This window comes from Coffea eugenioides, chromosome 7 (assembly GCF_003713205.1).
Source record: "Coffea eugenioides isolate CCC68of chromosome 7, Ceug_1.0, whole genome shotgun sequence".
Classification (NCBI taxonomy): Eukaryota; Viridiplantae; Streptophyta; class Magnoliopsida; order Gentianales; family Rubiaceae; genus Coffea; species Coffea eugenioides.
Window position 1 is genome coordinate 21,204,499 of NC_040041.1, and position 23,206 is coordinate 21,227,704.

Below are 23,206 nucleotides of genomic sequence, written 5' to 3' on the forward strand. Positions count from 1 at the left end.
TTTGTTTTGAGGAAATGAAGTTGAAATGCTACATATGTTTATTTTCAAATTTTGATCATTGTTGGTTTGTATTTCTAATTGCTTGAGGACAAGCAATGATTTAAGTGTGGGGGAGTTTGATAAGTGACTAATTTACGTAATAATTGTATGACATTTTATATTATTTTTAGTCACTTTAGTTATATTATTGGTAGAATATGAATCATTTTGGCTATAATTGGTGAAAAATGCTTTTAAGTGATTAAATGAGGTTTTATCACTTTTTACTTGGATTTTGTGTATTTGACAGTTTTGACACATTTTCGTATTTCGGCTATAACTTGAGCTACAATGATCGGATTAAGATGATTCGTGAACCAATTTGAAGATAAGAGATAGATCTACAACTTTGGTGAAGACATCTAAATCCAGTTTGAAGGTTTTCCGGGTTAAAACGAATTACAATAGCAAATTTTTCTACTGGTCGAAACTGGAACAGGGCAATGAGCAGGTAAGGGTATTTCGGTCATTCTCACCCTACACAGATCCAAATGAGGTGATTCTTGATGCATTGGAAAGCTAACTCAAAGGGCTACAAGTTTATGTTTTGGTCAAGAGCTAAATCAGCTTTTATCATCAAGAAAAGATCGGTTGAAGTTGGGCCAAAAACAGAGCAAGTGATCCACACTCGGATCCACTATTCATCCGAACCCTCGGTTGTTTCTGGGTTAGTGGATCCGAGGTACTGTAGCAGCTCGGATCACAGGTCAGAAAAGGCTGCTCTGTACGCGTAAAACTCAATTTCACCTCCACCAACTCACATTGGATGCTATACATGTGAGAAACATTCCCAGCTGTAAAAGGGAGATGTAATCCTCATTTCTTGACCACCTTTCATCATTAAATAGCCAAATGCATTGCAAAAATAGGAGATTGGGAGTTCATAGCAGAAAATATAGAGAGTGAGCTACGGGAGAAGCTTGGAAACTGCAGAAATGTAGCTCTTTCATCTCCCTAGTGTTAGTTTAGCTTAGTATAGAGTAGTGTAGCTTTTCCATTCTTGTTTATTATCTAGATTAGGATGAAGATGGAGGATGAGAAGGCAAGGAAGAAAGCTCATGTGACAAGGGTTGTATTCTTCCAAATTCTTTATCTTTTGTATTTGATTCCAAGTTTAGTTAATATACAAGTTCTGGATTTGTGTTCATTATGTGTTTCTAAAGTTTATACTTGGTTTGGTTGAACTTTCTATAATTGTTAGTGTTTATTATTTGGTTATTTGACTGCTATGATTTGAGCAAGTTATTTAGCACTTTGGCTTCTTAAATCATGATTAATCTGGTACCATTGATTGTGATTATCTAAGGTGTTGTTTCTGCAATGAAAATTGATATTTAACACTAGTTCAAGAAGTGCTAAACATAGGGAGTACACTCACGAAAGTAGAGGTGCACTTATGTGGTTTTTAGTGATTCATTTCATGTAATTTCATTGAAGAAATGAACTTGTAGCTAATTTCATAACCATGAAAATAGGTATGGATTAGTTATGAGTATAATTGATTCACTACGAAAGTAGGATTCAAATGCATAAGGAAATTACACCATAATTAGCCTAGATGTAGTACTCAATGATCCAAATATAGCACTTGCATGAGTAGTTGGAGATACCACAACCTAAGGAGCTTTCATTTGTCGTTTTGTATAATTTCAGTAGGTTAAATTTGTTATAATTTGTTGATAGTCTAAATAATAGAGAAGCTTTAGTAATACCGGTAATTGTTCACTCTTCCCTGTGGGATCGACCCGATATATACCCTAAACTACTAGTTGATCTGTATACTTGCAGTGAACGGGTGTAATTCGGTATTTTTTAGCTTGCACGTATGTAAAATACCCGTCAAGTTTTTGGCGCCGTTGCCGGGGAAGATTTGGCAATATCGGTGTGAAGAGTAACTTTATTAGTTTAGACATATTATTAGTTATACTGTGAATGTTATTTTCTGTGTTTTATATGTGTATGTGTTTTATCACCTATTCTTCTTACTAATTTTGCTCTTAATTTGTTTAAAAGCAATTTTAGGTGATGAGAAGGGTAGGCCAATTTGGAGGACAATGCTTGAGAAGTGGAAGATTGGTAATGGATGGTTACCAAGTGCAAAGCTCCTTTAATAGAGGTAACCAAGAATTTACTGAATGTATGTCTTTTGAAGATGGTTTAAGGTGCTTAAAGGCTAAATTTGATGTTATGATGTTACAAGTTCAAATGGACACAATTATGCATGAAATTGAGCAAGGGAGGAATGTTAATACTTTTAATTCTTATCATATGATTTGTGACTTGCGTGGAAGTTATCATGCTACTAATACATGTAGACAAGCACAAAATGTGGATTATTTTGATGAATTAGAACATTACAATCCTTGTTTTGATCAATATAGTGCTAATTGGAGCAATTCTCCTGCTTATGGTTGGGATAATCAATGTGTATATAGTGATTCTCCATATTCTTATGATTACCAACCTGAAAGTGTCCAATATGAATCAAAACCATCTTGGGAGTTGGCAATTGAAATGGTAGCTAATGATTCTAAGCCATCTTGGGAGTTAGCTATAGAAAAATTAGCTAATGTGACTTTCGACCGTTTTGATAGGATTGAGGAAAGGATAGATGAATTGGCTTCTCACTTTGGTAGAATACAAGATCAATTACATGTATTGTGTGAAGTTATTTCTTCTAATAATTTGCAAAATGATCCTAGCATGAATGGTGGGAATGTTGTATGTGAAAATGGGTTACTTTTTATGAAAATGATGAATTTCAATTGTGTTTCAATGAGCAAATGTCCATTTCACATGATAATATCTTTGGAACTAACTTTGAACCTCAAGAGGTAAGTTTTAATGACTCATTTTTCAACCCTCTTGAGGAGTGTATAAAAAGTACAGGTTTTAAAGGTATTCCTGCCCAAGATACTCTTATGACATGTCCTTTGGTAAGTTCTCAAGTGGTGCATATTCAAGGTAATATCTATGGAACACTTGGGATAGGTAAGTCACTTTCATTTCTCACATCATTAGATCATGTGGCTTTTGCTATAGAGTCACCTTTTAATGATCCACCACGGCCTAAAATGGTGGATTATTCGTTAACTAAGCCTCCTTGAAAAATGAGGTTCAATAATCGAGCCAACGACTATAAATAAAAGCGCTTATTGGGAGGCAACCCAATGTTTTGGCTATTTATGTTATTTTGGTGTGATTTTATGTTTAAAGTATGTGTTTGAGTTATTTTGTTATTTTTCATTTGTAGGTATTGGAAATGGAAGCAAAAGTGACCAAATGAGGTTAAAAAGGCAAAATTTGATCAAGGAACTCAACCCCTCGATTTGAGTAATTGTTTTTTTGATTCGTTAAAAGGGGTTAAAATGCATGTTTTGATCATTTTACATGTGCATGCATTGAGTATTTTAGCAAACAAATGATCTATGATGCATTTTGGGAAATTGGGGTATTATTTGTAAATTTTCAAAAGTTGAATTTCTGCTAAAATTCGCAGCAGAAAACGCGTTTCTTGATAAAACGCGCCTCTGAGTCGCGTGTTCACAGAATCGCGTTTTCGATTCTGCACCTGCAGAACAGAAAACGCGCCTTCAAAACGCGACTTGAAGTCGCGTTTTGATGGAAGTCGCGTTTTGTTGCCTGGATCAAAGATGAAAACGCGCCATTTATAACGCGACTTAAAGTCGCGTTTTCTCACAGAACCGCGTTTTCAGTACTGCAACTTTTGGGAAGAAACGCGCCTACAAAACGCGATCTTAAGGCGCGTTTTCTGAGCATTTTTTTAAAAAAAAAATGCAGCTTCCTTGATTCTCTTTTTCTTCTTTTCCTCATATATTTTCTTGTACCTTGAGTTGCTTATTGTGTATTTTTTTATAGGTACATCACCAAAACAAGGGCTTGAAGTTACGGATCGCCGTTTTGATGTCTTGAGCCTTTGTTATCACTTTTGTTTCTCATTTTCCATTTTTAGGTTTATATCACTAATGGTTATCAAATGGAACTCATGAAGCGATGATGACAAGCGAACAACGTACCTTGAAGCTTCATATTCAATCACATCATAGGGGAGTATTACTTTCTTTATCTTGATTTTCCTTTTTACACATTGAGGACAATGTGCATGTTAAGTGTGGGGGGAGAATTGAGATTATATATATTGTATGTGATTGACTTATTAGTTGCAAATGTTGGACTTGTGTTAAAATTCAAAATTTTTCTACAATCTTGTCCAAAATTGCAAACTTGCCTCAACAATTTTTAAATTTTTTCGATTTTATCCAAGGGGTAACAAGTTCCATACCATTAGTAGTTCAAATTCCTTCTACATTTGAGATAAATATATGTGGTTTAAGCACTTCTTTTCTCATTTAACTTGGAAATGACTATTATGTGATTATAATTTTTGCATTTGTAGGAAAGTATATCTTTTAAAGTGGAGAAAATTATGCCTATATATTTTTTTTGCATATTTGATGAAATTTCTTCTCTTTATTGGATTTTATAAGTTAAGTGATAAATATGGTCAATAATTGCAATACTCTTCTCATGATTATGCTTTCGAGGGAATGTTATTATCTTTACTTTAAAAAAAAAAATAAAAAAAAATGAAGAAACAAAAGAAAAAGACAAAAATAGAATAAGATTTGTTCTACTCCAATGATTCTTGTACTTAGTAACCGGGTGTCTTCATCTAAAAATGTCGACTTTCGCGTAAAACGGTACTTGAATTAAGAGTATGCAAAGCAACTTGAGTGTGTGAAGTGTTGAGTAACCGGTGATCTTCATCTAAAAATGTCGATTCTCGCGTAAAAAGATACCTTCACAACTTAAGTAATATTTAGCTATATTATATAAATAAATCCCTCTTTAAAGTTAAATAAGAAGATGATCATGGGTTTAGAAAGCATATTATTGGCCATATGAGTTACTTGCGTATGAAATTGGTTAAGGATGAGAAATTGACTTGAATTTGTTATAATGGTGGTATAATTGGCTCTCCTTTACTCGATATTATGAGTACTTGAACTTGATTGAAGAATTGCATAATGGTTATTTACTTTGTTTTGAGGAAATGAAGTTGAAATGCTACATATGTTTATTTTCAAATTTTGATCATTGTTGGTTTGTATTTCTAATTGCTTGAGGACAAGCAATGATTTAAGTGTGGGGGAGTTTGATAAGTGACTAATTTACGTAATAATTGTATGACATTTTATATTATTTTTAGTCACTTTAGTTATATTATTGGTAGAATATGAATCATTTTGGCTATAATTGGTGAAAAATGCTTTTAAGTGATTAAATGAGGTTTTTATCACTTTTTACTTGGATTTTGTGTATTTTGACAGTTTTGACACATTTTCGTATTTCGGCTATAACTTGAGCTACAATGATCGGATTAAGATGATTCGTGAACCAATTTGAAGATAAGAGATAGATCTACAACTTTGGTGAAGACATCTAAATCCAGTTTGAAGGTTTTCCGGGTTAAAATGCCGAATTACAATAGCAAATTTCTACTGGTCGAAACTGGAACAGGGCAATGAGCAGGTAAGGGTATTTCGGTCATTTCTCACCCTACACAGATCCAAATGAGGTGATTCTTGATGCATTGGAAAGCTAACTCAAAGGGCTACAAGTTTTATGTTTTGGTCAAGAGCTAAATCAGCTTTTATCATCAAGAAAAGATCGGTTGAAGTTGGGCCAAAAACAGAGCAAGTGATCCACACTCGGATCCACTATTCATCCGAACCCTCGGTTGTTTCTGGGTTAGTGGATCCGAGGTACTGTAGCAGCTCGGATCACAGGTCAGAAAAGGCTGCTCTGTACGCGTAAAACTCAATTTCACCTCCACCAACTCACATTGGATGCTATACATGTGAGAAACATTCCCAGCTGTAAAAGGGAGATGTAATCCTCATTTCTTGACCACCTTTCATCATTAAATAGCCAAATGCATTGCAAAAATAGGAGATTGGGAGTTCATAGCAGAAAATATAGAGAGTGAGCTACGGGAGAAGCTTGGAAACTGCAGAAATGTAGCTCTTTCATCTCCCTAGTGTTAGTTTAGCTTAGTATAGAGTAGTGTAGCTTTTCCATTCTTGTTTATTATCTAGATTAGGATGAAGATGGAGGATGAAGAAGGCAAGGAAGAAAGCTCATGTGACAAGGGTTGTATTTCTTCCAAATTCTTTATCTTTTGTATTTGATTCCAAGTTTAGTTAATATACAAGTTCTGGATTTTGTGTTCATTATGTGTTTCTAAAGTTTATACCTTGGGTTTGGTTGAACTTTCTATAATTGTTAGTGTTTATTATTTGGTTATTTGACTGCTATGATTTGAGCAAGTTATTTAGCACTTTGGCTTCTTAAATCATGATTAATCTGGTACCATTGATTGTGATTATCTAAGGTGTTGTTTCTGCAATGAAAATTGATATTTAACACTAGTTCAAGAAGTGCTAAACATAGGGAGTACACTCACGAAAGTAGAGGTGCACTTATGTGGTTTTTAGTGAATTCATTTCATGTAATTTCATTGAAGAAATGAACTTGTAGCTAATTTCATAACCATGAAAATAGGTATGGATTAGTTATGAGTATAATTGATTCACTACGAAAGTAGGATTCAAATGCATAAGGAAATTACACCATAATTAGCCTAGATGTAGTACTCAATGATCCAAATATAGCACTTGCATTAGTAGTTGGAGATACCACAACCTAAGGAGCTTTCATTTGTCGTTTTGTATAATTTCAGTAGGTTAAATTTGTTATAAATTTGTTGATAGTCTAAATAATAGAGAAGCTTTAGTAATACCGGTAATTGTTCACTCTTCCTGTGGGATCGACCCGATATATACCCTAAACTACTAGTTGATCTGTATACTTGCAGTGAACGGGTGTAATTCGGTATTTTTTAGCTTGCACGTATGTAAAATACCCGTCAAGTTTTTGGCGCCGTTGCCGGGGAAGATTTGGCAATATCGGTGTGAAGAGTAACTTTATTAGTTTAGACATATTATTAGTTATACTGTGAATGTTATTTTCTGTGTTTTATATGTGTATGTATTTTATCACCTATTCTTCTTACTAATTTTGCTCTTAAGTTGTTTAAAAGCAATTTTAGGTGATGAGAAGGGTAGGCCAATTTGGAGGACAATGCTTGAGAAGTGGAAGATTGGTAATGGATGGTTACCAAGTGCAAAGCTCCTTTAATAGAGGTAACCAAGAATTTACTGAATGTATGTCTTTTGAAGATGGTTTAAGGTGCTTAAAGGCTAAATTTGATGTTATGATGTTACAAGTTCAAATGGACACAATTATGCATGAAATTGAGCAAGGGAGGAATGTTAATACTTTTAATTATTATCATATGATTTGTGACTTGCGTGGAAGTTATCATGCTACTAATACATGTAGACAAACACAAAATGTGGATTATTTTGATGAATTAGAACATTACAATCCTTGTTTTGATCAATATAGTGCTAATTGGAGCAATTCTCCTGCTTATGGTTGGGATAATCAATGTGTATATAGTGATTCTCCATATTCTTATGATTACCAACCTGAAAGTGTCCAATATGAATCAAAACCATCTTAGGAGTTGGCAATTGAAATGGTAGCTAATGATTCTAAGCCATCTTGGGAGTTAGCTATAGAAAAATTAGCTAATGTGACTTCCGACCGTTTTGATAGGATTGAGGAAAGGATAGATGAATTGGCTTCTCACTTTGGTAGAATACAAGATCAATTACATGTATTGTGTGAAGTTATTTCTTCTAATAATTTGCAAAATGATCCTAGCATGAATGGTGGGAATGTTGTATGTGAAAATGGGTTACATTTTGATGAAAATGATGAATTTCAATTGTGTTTCAATGAGCAAATGTCCATTTCACATGATAATATCTTTGGAACTAACTTTGAACCTCAAGAGGTAAGTTTTAATGACTCATTTTTCAACTCTCTTGAGGAGTGTATAAAAAGTACAGGTTTTAAAGGTATTCCTGCCCAAGATACTCTTATGACATGTCCTTTGGTAAGTTCTCAAGTGGTGCATATTCAAGGTAATATCTATGGAACACTTGGGATAGGTAAGTCACTTTCATTTCTCACATCATTAGATCATGTGGCTTTTGCTATAAAGTCACCTTTTAATGATCCACCACGGCCTAAAATGGTGGATTATTCGTTAACTAAGCCTCCTTGAAAAATGAGGTTCAATAGTCGAGCCAACGACTATAAATAAAAGCGCTTATTGGGAGGCAACCCAATGTTTTGGCTATTTATGTTATTTTGGTGTGATTTTATGTTTAAAGTATGTGTTTGAGTTATTTTGTTATTTTTCATTTGTAGGTATTGGAAATGGAAGCAAAAGTGACCAAATGAGGTTAAAAAGGCAAAATTTGATCAAGGAACTCAACCCCTCGATTTGAGTAATTGTTTTTTTGATTCGTTAAAAGGGGTTAAAATGCATGTTTTGATCATTTTACATGTGCATGCATTGAGTATTTTAGCAAACAAATGATCTATGATGCATTTTGGGAAATTGGGGTATTATTTGTAAATTTTCAAAAGTTGAATTTCTGCTAAAATTCGCAGCAGAAAACGCGTTTCTTAATAAAACGCGCCTCTGAGTCGCGTGTTCACAGAATCGCGTTTTCGATTCTGCACCTGCAGAACAGAAAACGCGCCTTCAAAACGCGACTTGAAGTCGCGTTTTGATGGAAGTCGCGTTTTGTTGCCTGGATCAAAGATGAAAACGCGCCATTTATAACGCGACTTAAAGTCGCGTTTTCTCACAGAACCGCGTTTTCAGTACTGCAACTTTTGGGAAGAAACGCGCCTACAAAACGCGATCTTAAGGCGCGTTTCTAATCGCGTTTTCTGAGCATTTTTTTTAAAAAAATGCAGCTTCCTTGATTCTCTTTTTCTTCTTTTCCTCATATATTTTCTTGTACCTTGAGTTGCTTATTGTGTATTTTTTTTATAGGTACATCACCAAAACAAGGGCTTGAAGTTACGGATCGCCGTTTTGATGTCTTGAGCCTTTGTTATCACTTTTGTTTCTCATTTTCCATTTTTAGGTTTATATCACTAATGGTTATCAAATGGAACTCATGAAGCGATGATGACAAGCGAACAACGTACCTTGAAGCTTCATATTCAATCACATCATAGGGGAGTATTACTTTCTTTATCTTGATTTTCCTTTTTACACATTGAGGACAATGTGCATGTTAAGTGTGGGGGGAGAATTGAGATTATATATATTGTATGTGATTGACTTATTAGTTGCAAATGTTGGACTTGTGTTAAAATTCAAAATTTTTCTACAATCTTGTCCAAAATTGCAAACTTGCCTCAACAATTTTTAAATTTTTTCGATTTTATGCAAGGGGTAACAAGTTCCATACCATTAGTAGTTCAAATTCCTTCTACATTTGAGATAAATATATGTGGTTTAAGCACTTCTTTTCTCATTTAACTTGGAAATGACTATTATGTGATTATAATTTTTGCATTTGTAGGAAAGTATATCTTTTAAAGTGGAGAAAATTATGCCTATATATTTTTTTTGCATATTTGATGAAATTTCTTCTCTTGGATTTTATAAGTTAAGTGATAAATATGGTCAATAATTGCAATACTCTTCTCATGATTATGCTTTCGAGGGAATGTTATTATCTTTACTTAAAAAAAAAAATGAAAAAAAAAATGAAGAAACAAAAGAAAAAGACAAAAATAGAATAAGATTTGTTCTACTCCAATGATTCTTGTACTTAGTAACCGGGTGTCTTCATCTAAAAATGTCGACTTTCGCGTAAAACGGTACTTGAATTAAGAGTATGCAAAGCAACTTGAGTGTGTGAAGTGTTGAGTAACCGGTGATTTTCATCTAAAAATGTCGATTCTCGCGTAAAAAGATACCTTCACAACTTAAGTAATATTTAGCTATATTATATAAATAAATCCCTCTTTAAAGTTAAATAAGAAGATGATCATGGGTTTAGAAAGCATATTATTGGCCATATGAGTTACTTGCGTATGAAATTGGTTAAGGATGAGAAATTGACTTGAATTTGTTATAATGGTGGTATAATTGGCTCTCCTTTACTCGATATTATGAGTACTTGAACTTGATTGAAGAATTGCATAATGGTTATTTACTTTGTTTTGAGGAAATGAAGTTGAAATGCTACATATGTTTATTTTCAAATTTTGATCATTGTTGGTTTGTATTTCTAATTGCTTGAGGACAAGCAATGATTTAAGTGTGGGGGAGTTTGATAAGTGACTAATTTACGTAATAATTGTATGACATTTTATATTATTTTTAGTCACTTTAGTTATATTATTGGTAGAATATGAATCATTTTGGCTATAATTGGTGAAAAATGCTTTTAAGTGATTAAATGAGGTTTTTATCACTTTTTACTTGGATTTTGTGTATTTTGACAGTTTTGACACATTTTCGTATTTCGGCTATAACTTGAGCTACAATGATCGGATTAAGATGATTCGTGAACCAATTTGAAGATAAGAGATAGATCTACAACTTTGGTGAAGACATCTAAATCCAGTTTGAAGGTTTTCCGGGTTAAAATGCCGAATTACAATAGCAAATTTCTACTGGTCGAAACTGGAACAGGGCAATGAGCAGGTAAGGGTATTTCGGTCATTTCTCACCCTACACAGATCCAAATGAGGTGATTCTTGATGCATTGGAAAGCTAACTCAAAGGGCTACAAGTTTTATGTTTTGGTCAAGAGCTAAATCAGCTTTTATCATCAAGAAAAGATCGGTTGAAGTTGGGCCAAAAACAGAGCAAGTGATCCACACTCGGATCCACTATTCATCCGAACCCTCGGTTGTTTCTGGGTTAGTGGATCCGAGGTACTGTAGCAGCTCGGATCACAGGTCAGAAAAGGCTGCTCTGTACGCGTAAAACTCAATTTCACCTCCACCAACTCACATTGGATGCTATACATGTGAGAAACATTCCCAGCTGTAAAAGGGAGATGTAATCCTCATTTCTTGACCACCTTTCATCATTAAATAGCCAAATGCATTGCAAAAATAGGAGATTGGGAGTTCATAGCAGAAAATATAGAGAGTGAGCTACGGGAGAAGCTTGGAAACTGCAGAAATGTAGCTCTTTCATCTCCCTAGTGTTAGTTTAGCTTAGTATAGAGTAGTGTAGCTTTTCCATTCTTGTTTATTATCTAGATTAGGATGAAGATGGAGGATGAAGAAGGCAAGGAAGAAAGCTCATGTGACAAGGGTTGTATTTCTTCCAAATTCTTTATCTTTTGTATTTGATTCCAAGTTTAGTTAATATACAAGTTCTGGATTTTGTGTTCATTATGTGTTTCTAAAGTTTATACCTTGGGTTTGGTTGAACTTTCTATAATTGTTAGTGTTTATTATTTGGTTATTTGACTGCTATGATTTGAGCAAGTTATTTAGCACTTTGGCTTCTTAAATCATGATTAATCTGGTACCATTGATTGTGATTATCTAAGGTGTTGTTTCTGCAATGAAAATTGATATTTAACACTAGTTCAAGAAGTGCTAAACATAGGGAGTACACTCACGAAAGTAGAGGTGCACTTATGTGGTTTTTAGTGATTCATTTCATGTAATTTCATTGAAGAAATGAACTTGTAGCTAATTTCATAACCATGAAAATAGGTATGGATTAGTTATGAGTATAATTGATTCACTACGAAAGTAGGATTCAAATGCATAAGGAAATTACACCATAATTAGCCTAGATGTAGTACTCAATGATCCAAATATAGCACTTGCATGAGTAGTTGGAGATACCACAACCTAAGGAGCTTTCATTTGTCGTTTTGTATAATTTCAGTAGGTTAAATTTGTTATAATTTGTTGATAGTCTAAATAATAGAGAAGCTTTAGTAATACCGGTAATTGTTCACTCTTCCCTGTGGGATCGACCCGATATATACCCTAAACTACTAGTTGATCTGTATACTTGCAGTGAACGGGTGTAATTCGGTATTTTTTAGCTTGCACGTATGTAAAATACCCGTCAAGTTTTTGGCGCCGTTGCCGGGGAAGATTTGGCAATATCGGTGTGAAGAGTAACTTTATTAGTTTAGACATATTATTAGTTATACTGTGAATGTTATTTTCTGTGTTTTATATGTGTATGTGTTTTATCACCTATTCTTCTTACTAATTTTGCTCTTAATTTGTTTAAAAGCAATTTTAGGTGATGAGAAGGGTAGGCCAATTTGGAGGACAATGCTTGAGAAGTGGAAGATTGGTAATGGATGGTTACCAAGTGCAAAGCTCCTTTAATAGAGGTAACCAAGAATTTACTGAATGTATGTCTTTTGAAGATGGTTTAAGGTGCTTAAAGGCTAAATTTGATGTTATGATGTTACAAGTTCAAATGGACACAATTATGCATGAAATTGAGCAAGGGAGGAATGTTAATACTTTTAATTCTTATCATATGATTTGTGACTTGCGTGGAAGTTATCATGCTACTAATACATGTAGACAAGCACAAAATGTGGATTATTTTGATGAATTAGAACATTACAATCCTTGTTTTGATCAATATAGTGCTAATTGGAGCAATTCTCCTGCTTATGGTTGGGATAATCAATGTGTATATAGTGATTCTCCATATTCTTATGATTACCAACCTGAAAGTGTCCAATATGAATCAAAACCATCTTGGGAGTTGGCAATTGAAATGGTAGCTAATGATTCTAAGCCATCTTGGGAGTTAGCTATAGAAAAATTAGCTAATGTGACTTCCGACCGTTTTGATAGGATTGAGGAAAGGATAGATGAATTGGCTTCTCACTTTGGTAGAATACAAGATCAATTACATGTATTGTGTGAAGTTATTTCTTCTAATAATTTGCAAAATGATCCTAGCATGAATGGTGGGAATGTTGTATGTGAAAATGGGTTACATTTTGATGAAAATGATGAATTTCAATTGTGTTTCAATGAGCAAATGTCCATTTCACATGATAATATCTTTGGAACTAACTTTGAACCTCAAGAGGTAAGTTTTAATGACTCATTTTTCAACTCTCTTGAGGAGTGTATAAAAAGTACAGGTTTTAAAGGTATTCCTGCCCAAGATACTCTTATGACATGTCCTTTGGTAAGTTCTCAAGTGGTGCATATTCAAGGTAATATCTATGGAACACTTGGGATAGGTAAGTCACTTTCATTTCTCACATCATTAGATCATGTGGCTTTTGCTATAAAGTCACCTTTTAATGATCCACCACGGCCTAAAATGGTGGATTATTCGTTAACTAAGCCTCCTTGAAAAATGAGGTTCAATAGTCGAGCCAACGACTATAAATAAACGCGCTTATTGGGAGGCAACCCAATGTTTTGGCTATTTATGTTATTTTGGTGTGATTTTATGTTTAAAGTATGTGTTTGAGTTATTTTGTTATTTTTCATTTGTAGGTATTGGAAATGGAAGCAAAAGTGACCAAATGAGGTTAAAAAGGCAAAATTTGATCAAGGAACTCAACCCCTCGATTTGAGTAATTGTTTTTTTGATTCGTTAAAAGGGGTTAAAATGCATGTTTTGATCATTTTACATGTGCATGCATTGAGTATTTTAGCAAACAAATGATCTATGATGCATTTTGGGAAATTGGGGTATTATTTGTAAATTTTCAAAAGTTGAATTTCTGCTAAAATTCGCAGCAGAAAACGCGTTTCTTGATAAAACGCGCCTCTGAGTCGCGTGTTCACAGAATCGCGTTTTCGATTCTGCACCTGCAGAACAGAAAACGCGCCTTCAAAACGCGACTTGAAGTCGCGTTTTGATGGAAGTCGCGTTTTGTTGCCTGGATCAAAGATGAAAACGCGCCATTTATAACGCGACTTAAAGTCGCGTTTTCTCACAGAACCGCGTTTTCAGTACTGCAACTTTTGGGAAGAAACGCGCCTACAAAACGCGATCTTAAGGCGCGTTTCTAATCGCGTTTTCTGAGCATTTTTTTTAAAAAAATGCAGCTTCCTTGATTCTCTTTTTCTTCTTTTCCTCATATATTTTCTTGTACCTTGAGTTGCTTATTGTGTATTTTTTTTATAGGTACATCACCAAAACAAGGGCTTGAAGTTACGGATCGCCGTTTTGATGTCTTGAGCCTTTGTTATCACTTTTGTTTCTCATTTTCCATTTTTAGGTTTATATCACTAATGGTTATCAAATGGAACTCATGAAGCGATGATGACAAGCGAACAACGTACCTTGAAGCTTCATATTCAATCACATCATAGGGGAGTATTACTTTCTTTATCTTGATTTTCCTTTTTACACATTGAGGACAATGTGCATGTTAAGTGTGGGGGGAGAATTGAGATTATATATATTGTATGTGATTGACTTATTAGTTGCAAATGTTGGACTTGTGTTAAAATTCAAAATTTTTCTACAATCTTGTCCAAAATTGCAAACTTGCCTCAACAATTTTTAAATTTTTTCGATTTTATCCAAGGGGTAACAAGTTCCATACCATTAGTAGTTCAAATTCCTTCTACATTTGAGATAAATATATGTGGTTTAAGCACTTCTTTTCTCATTTAACTTGGAAATGACTATTATGTGATTATAATTTTTGCATTTGTAGGAAAGTATATCTTTTAAAGTGGAGAAAATTATGCCTATATATTTTTTTTGCATATTTGATGAAATTTCTTCTCTTTATTGGATTTTATAAGTTAAGTGATAAATATGGTCAATAATTGCAATACTCTTCTCATGATTATGCTTTCGAGGGAATGTTATTATCTTTACTTTAAAAAAAAAATAAAAAAAAAATGAAGAAACAAAAGAAAAAGACAAAAATAGAATAAGATTTGTTCTACTCCAATGATTCTTGTACTTAGTAACCGGGTGTCTTCATCTAAAAATGTCGACTTTCGCGTAAAACGGTACTTGAATTAAGAGTATGCAAAGCAACTTGAGTGTGTGAAGTGTTGAGTAACCGGTGATCTTCATCTAAAAATGTCGATTCTCGCGTAAAAAGATACCTTCACAACTTAAGTAATATTTAGCTATATTATATAAATAAATCCCTCTTTAAAGTTAAATAAGAAGATGATCATAGAAAGCATATTATTGGCCATATGAGTTACTTGCGTATGAAATTGGTTAAGGATGAGAAATTGACTTGAATTTGTTATAATGGTGGTATAATTGGCTCTCCTTTACTCGATATTATGAGTACTTGAACTTGATTGAAGAATTGCATAATGGTTATTTACTTTGTTTTGAGGAAATGAAGTTGAAATGCTACATATGTTTATTTTCAAATTTTGATCATTGTTGGTTTGTATTTCTAATTGCTTGAGGACAAGCAATGATTTAAGTGTGGGGGAGTTTGATAAGTGACTAATTTACGTAATAATTGTATGACATTTTATATTATTTTTAGTCACTTTAGTTATATTATTGGTAGAATATGAATCATTTTGGCTATAATTGGTGAAAAATGCTTTTAAGTGATTAAATGAGGTTTTTATCACTTTTTACTTGGATTTTGTGTATTTTGACAGTTTTGACACATTTTCGTATTTCGGCTATAACTTGAGCTACAATGATCGGATTAAGATGATTCGTGAACCAATTTGAAGATAAGAGATAGATCTACAACTTTGGTGAAGACATCTAAATCCAGTTTGAAGGTTTTCCAGGTTAAAATGCCGAATTACAATAGCAAATTTCTACTGGTCGAAACTGGAACAGGGCAATGAGCAGGTAAGGGTATTTCGGTCATTTCTCAGCCTACACAGATCCAAATGAGGTGATTCTTGATGCATTGGAAAGCTAACTCAAAGGGCTATAAGTTTTATGTTTTGGTCAAGAGCTAAATTAGCTTTTATCATCAAGAAAAGATCGGTTGAAGTTGGGGCAAAAACAGAGCAAGTGATCCACACTCGGATCCATACGGATCCGAGGTACTGTAGCAGCTCGGATCACAGGTCAGAAAAGGCTGCTCTGTACGCGTAAAACTCAATTTCACCTCCACCAACTCACATTGGATGCTATACATGTGAGAAACATTCCCAGCTGTAAAAGGGAGATGTAATCCTCATTTCTTGACCACCTTTCATCATTAAATAGCCAAATGCATTGCAAAAATAGGAGATTGGGAGTTCATAGCAGAAAATATAGAGAGTGAGCTACGGGAGAAGCTTGGAAACTGCAGAAATGTAGCTCTTTCATCTCCCTAGTGTTAGTTTAGCTTAGTATAGAGTAGTGTAGCTTTTCCATTCTTGTTTATTATCTAGATTAGGATGAAGATGGAGGATGAAGAAGGCAAGGAAGAAAGCTCATGTGACAAGGGTTGTATTTCTTCCAAATTCTTTATCTTTTGTATTTGATTCCAAGTTTAGTTAATATACAAGTTCTGGATTTTGTGTTCATTATGTGTTTCTAAAGTTTATACCTTGGTTTGGTTGAACTTTCTATAATTGTTAGTGTTTATTATTTGGTTATTTGACTGCTATGATTTGAGCAAGTTATTTAGCACTTTGGCTTCTTAAATCATGATTAATCTGGTACCATTGATTGTGATTATCTAAGGTGTTGTTTCTGCAATGAAAATTGAGATTTAACACTAGTTCAAGAAGTGCTAAACATAGGGAGTACACTCACGAAAGTAGAGGTGCACTTATGTGGTTTTTAGTGATTCATTTCATGTAATTTCATTGAAGAAATGAACTTGTAGCTAATTTCATAACCATGAAAATAGGTATGGATTAGTTATGAGTATAATTGATTCACTACGAAAGTAGGATTCAAATGCATAAGGAAATTACACCATAATTAGCCTAGATGTAGTACTCAATGATCCAAATATAGCACTTGCATGAGTAGTTGGGGATACCACAACCTAAGGAGCTTTCATTTGTCGTTTTGTATAATTTCAGTAGGTTAAATTTGTTATAATTTGTTGATAGTCTAAATAATAGAGAAGCTTTAGTAATACCGGTAATTGTTCACTCTTCCCTGTGGGATCGACCCGATATATACCCTAAACTACTAGTTGATCTGTATACTTGCAGTGAACGGGTGTAATTCGGTATTTTTTAGCTTGCACGTATGTAAAATACCCGTCAAGTTTTTGGCGCCGTTGCCGGGGAAGATTTGGCAATATCGGTGTGAAGAGTAACTTTATTAGTTTAGACATATTATTAGTTATACTGTGAATGTTATTTTCTGTGTTTTATATGTGTATGTGTTTTATCACCTATTCTTCTTACTAATTTTGCTCTTAAGTTGTTTAAAAGCAATTTTAGGTGATGAGAAGGGTAGGCCAATTTGGAGGACAATGCTTGAGAAGTGGAAGATTGGTAATGGATGGTTACCAAGTGCAAAGCTCCTTTAATAGAGGTAACCAAGAATTTACTGAATGTATGTCTTTTGAAGATGGTTTAAGGTGCTTAAAGGCTAAATTTGATGTTATGATGTTACAAGTTCAAATGGACACAATTATGCATGAAATTGAGCAAGGGAGGAATGTTAATACTTTTAATTCTTATCATATGATTTGTGACTTGCGTGGAAGTTATCATGCTACTAATACATGTAGACAAGCACAAAATGTGGATTATTTTGATGAATTAGAACATTACAATCCTTGTTTTGATCAATATAGTGCTAATTGGAGCAATTCTCCTGCTTATGGTTGGGATAATCAATGTGTATATAGTGATTCTCCATATTCTTATGATTACCAACCTGAAAGTGTCCAATATGAATCAAAACCATCTTGGGAGTTGGCAATTGAAATGGTAGCTAATGATTCTAAGCCATCTTGGGAGTTAGCTATAGAAAAATTAGCTAATGTGACTTCCGACCGTTTTGATAGGATTGAGGAAAGGATAGATGAATTGGCTTCTCACTTTGGTAGAATACAAGATCAATTACATGTATTGTGTGAAGTTATTTCTTCTAATAATTTGCAAAATGATCCTAGCATGAATGGTGGGAATGTTGTATGTGAAAATGGGTTACATTTTGATGAAAATGATGAATTTCAATTGTGTTTCAATGAGCAAATGTCCATTTCACATGATAATATCTTTGGAACTAACTTTGAACCTCAAGAGGTAAGTTTTAATGACTCATTTTTCAACTCTCTTGAGGAGTGTATAAAAAGTACAGGTTTTAAAGGTATTCCTGCCCAAGATACTCTTATGACATGTCCTTTGGTAAGTTCTCAAGTGGTGCATATTCAAGGTAATATCTATGGAACACTTGGGATAGGTAAGTCACTTTCATTTCTCACATCATTAGATCATGTGGCTTTTGCTATAAAGTCACCTTTTAATGATCCACCACGGCCTAAAATGGTGGATTATTCGTTAACTAAGCCTCCTTGAAAAATGAGGTTCAATAGTCGAGCCAACGACTATAAATAAAAGCGCTTATTGGGAGGCAACCCAATGTTTTGGCTATTTATGTTATTTTGGTGTGATTTTATGTTTAAAGTATGTGTTTGAGTTATTTTGTTATTTTTCATTTGTAGGTATTGGAAATGGAAGCAAAAGTGACCAAATGAGGTTAAAAAGGCAAAATTTGATCAAGGAACTCAACCCCTCGATTTGAGTAATTGTTTTTTTGATTCGTTAAAAGGGGTTAAAATGCATGTTTTGATCATTTTACATGTGCATGCATTGAGTATTTTAGCAAACAAATGATCTATGATGCATTTTGGGAAATTGGGGTATTATTTGTAAATTTTCAAAAGTTGAATTTCTGCTAAAATTCGCAGCAGAAAACGCGTTTCTTAATAAAACGCGCCTCTGAGTCGCGTGTTCACAGAATCGCGTTTTCGATTCTGCACCTGCAGAACAGAAAACGCGCCTTCAAAACGCGACTTGAAGTCGCGTTTTGATGGAAGTCGCGTTTTGTTGCCTGGATCAAAGATGAAAACGCGCCATTTATAACGCGACTTAAAGTCGCGTTTTCTCACAGAACCGCGTTTTCAGTACTGCAACTTTTGGGAAGAAACGCGCCTACAAAACGCGATCTTAAGGCGCGTTTCTAATCGCGTTTTCTGAGCATTTTTTTTAAAAAAATGCAGCTTCCTTGATTCTCTTTTTCTTCTTTTCCTCATATATTTTCTTGTACCTTGAGTTGCTTATTGTGTATTTTTTTTATAGGTACATCACCAAAACAAGGGCTTGAAGTTACGGATCGCCGTTTTGATGTCTTGAGCCTTTGTTATCACTTTTGTTTCTCATTTTCCATTTTTAGGTTTATATCACTAATGGTTATCAAATGGAACTCATGAAGCGATGATGACAAGCGAACAACGTACCTTGAAGCTTCATATTCAATCACATCATAGGGGAGTATTACTTTCTTTATCTTGATTTTCCTTTTTACACATTGAGGACAATGTGCATGTTAAGTGTGGGGGGAGAATTGAGATTATATATATTGTATGTGATTGACTTATTAGTTGCAAATGTTGGACTTGTGTTAAAATTCAAAATTTTTCTACAATCTTGTCCAAAATTGCAAACTTGCCTCAACAATTTTTAAATTTTTTCGATTTTATCCAAGGGGTAACAAGTTCCATACCATTAGTAGTTCAAATTCCTTCTACATTTGAGATAAATATATGTGGTTTAAGCACTTCTTTTCTCATTTAACTTGGAAATGACTATTATGTGATTATAATTTTTGCATTTGTAGGAAAGTATATCTTTTAAAGTGGAGAAAATTATGCCTATATATTTTTTTTGCATATTTGATGAAATTTCTTCTCTTTATTGGATTTTATAAGTTAAGTGATAAATATGGTCAATAATTGCAATACTCTTCTCATGATTATGCTTTCGAGGGAATGTTATTATCTTTACTTTAAAAAAAAAAATAAAAAAAAAATGAAGAAACAAAAGAAAAAGACAAAAATAGAATAAGATTTGTTCTACTCCAATGATTCTTGTACTTAGTAACCGGGTGTCTTCATCTAAAAATGTCGACTTTCGCGTAAAACGGTACTTGAATTAAGAGTATGCAAAGCAACTTGAGTGTGTGAAGTGTTGAGTAACCGGTGATCTTCATCTAAAAATGTCGATTCTCGCGTAAAAAGATACCTTCACAACTTAAGTAATATTTAGCTATATTATATAAATAAATCCCTCTTTAAAGTTAAATAAGAAGATGATCATGGGTTTAGAAAGCATATTATTGGCCATATGAGTTACTTGCGTATGAAATTGGTTAAGGATGAGAAATTGACTTGAATTTGTTATAATGGTGGTATAATTGGCTCTCCTTTACTCGATATTATGAGTACTTGAACTTGATTGAAGAATTGCATAATGGTTATTTACTTTGTTTTGAGGAAATGAAGTTGAAATGCTACATATGTTTATTTTCAAATTTTGATCATTGTTGGTTTGTATTTCTAATTGCTTGAGGACAAGCAATGATTTAAGTGTGGGGGAGTTTGATAAGTGACTAATTTACGTAATAATTGTATGACATTTTATATTATTTTTAGTCACTTTAGTTATATTATTGGTAGAATATGAATCATTTTGGCTATAATTGGTGAAAAATGCTTTTAAGTGATTAAATGAGGTTTTTATCACTTTTTACTTGGATTTTGTGTATTTTGACAGTTTTGACACATTTTCGTATTTCGGCTATAACTTGAGCTACAATGATCGGATTAAGATGATTCGTGAACCAATTTGAAGATAAGAGATAGATCTACAACTTTGGTGAAGACATCTAAATCCAGTTTGAAGGTTTTCCGGGTTAAAATGCCGAATTACAATAGCAAATTTCTACTGGTCGAAACTGGAACAGGGCAATGAGCAGGTAAGGGTATTTCGGTCATTTCTCACCCTACACAGATCCAAATGAGGTGATTCTTGATGCATTGGAAAGCTAACTCAAAGGGCTACAAGTTTTATGTTTTGGTCAAGAGCTAAATCAGCTTTTATCATCAAGAAAAGATCGGTTGAAGTTGGGCCAAAAACAGAGCAAGTGATCCACACTCGGATCCACTATTCATCCGAACCCTCGGTTGTTTCTGGGTTAGTGGATCCGAGGTACTGTAGCAGCTCGGATCACAGGTCAGAAAAGGCTGCTCTGTACGCGTAAAACTCAATTTCACCTCCACCAACTCACATTGGATGCTATACATGTGAGAAACATTCCCAGCTGTAAAAGGGAGATGTAATCCTCATTTCTTGACCACCTTTCATCATTAAATAGCCAAATGCATTGCAAAAATAGGAGATTGGGAGTTCATAGCAGAAAATATAGAGAGTGAGCTACGGGAGAAGCTTGGAAACTGCAGAAATGTAGCTCTTTCATCTCCCTAGTGTTAGTTTAGCTTAGTATAGAGTAGTGTAGCTTTTCCATTCTTGTTTATTATCTAGATTAGGATGAAGATGGAGGATGAAGAAGGCAAGGAAGAAAGCTCATGTGACAAGGGTTGTATTTCTTCCAAATTCTTTATCTTTTGTATTTGATTCCAAGTTTAGTTAATATACAAGTTCTGGATTTTGTGTTCATTATGTGTTTCTAAAGTTTATACCTTGGGTTTGGTTGAACTTTCTATAATTGTTAGTGTTTATTATTTGGTTATTTGACTGCTATGATTTGAGCAAGTTATTTAGCACTTTGGCTTCTTAAATCATGATTAATCTGGTACCATTGATTGTGATTATCTAAGGTGTTGTTTCTGCAATGAAAATTGAGATTTAACACTAGTTCAAGAAGTGCTAAACATAGGGAGTACACTCACGAAAGTAGAGGTGCACTTATGTGGTTTTTAGTGATTCATTTCATGTAATTTCATTGAAGAAATGAACTTGTAGCTAATTTCATAACCATGAAAATAGGTATGGATTAGTTATGAGTATAATTGATTCACTACGAAAGTAGGATTCAAATGCATAAGGAAATTACACCATAATTAGCCTAGATGTAGTACTCAATGATCCAAATATAGCACTTGCATGAGTAGTTGGAGATACCACAACCTAAGGAGCTTTCATTTGTCGTTTTGTATAATTTCAGTAGGTTAAATTTGTTATAATTTGTTGATAGTCTAAATAATAGAGAAGCTTTAGTAATACCGGTAATTGTTCACTCTTCCCTGTGGGATCGACCCGATATATACCCTAAACTACTAGTTGATCTGTATACTTGCAGTGAACGGGTGTAATTCGGTATTTTTTAGCTTGCACGTATGTAAAATACCCGTCAAGTTTTTGGCGCCGTTGCCGGGGAAGATTTGGCAATATCGGTGTGAAGAGTAACTTTATTAGTTTAGACATATTATTAGTTATACTGTGAATGTTATTTTCTGTGTTTTATATGTGTATGTGTTTTATCACCTATTCTTCTTACTAATTTTGCTCTTAATTTGTTTAAAAGCAATTTTAGGTGATGAGAAGGGTAGGCCAATTTGGAGGACAATGCTTGAGAAGTGGAAGATTGGTAATGGATGGTTACCAAGTGCAAAGCTCCTTTAATAGAGGTAACCAAGAATTTACTGAATGTATGTCTTTTGAAGATGGTTTAAGGTGCTTAAAGGCTAAATTTGATGTTATGATGTTACAAGTTCAAATGGACACAATTATGCATGAAATTGAGCAAGGGAGGAATGTTAATACTTTTAATTCTTATCATATGATTTGTGACTTGTGTGGAAGTTATCATGCTACTAATACATGTAGACAAGCACAAAATGTGGATTATTTTGATGAATTAGAACATTACAATCCTTGTTTTGATCAATATAGTGCTAATTGGAGCAATTCTCCTGCTTATGGTTGGGATAATCAATGTGTATATAGTGATTCTCCATATTCTTATGATTACCAACCTGAAAGTGTCCAATATGAATCAAAACCATCTTGGGAGTTGGCAATTGAAATGGTAGCTAATGATTCTAAGCCATCTTGGGAGTTAGCTATAGAAAAATTAGCTAATGTGACTTCCGACCGTTTTGATAGGATTGAGGAAAGGATAGATGAATTGGCTTCTCACTTTGGTAGAATACAAGATCAATTACATGTATTGTGTGAAGTTATTTCTTCTAATAATTTGCAAAATGATCCTAGCATGAATGGTGGGAATGTTGTATGTGAAAATGGG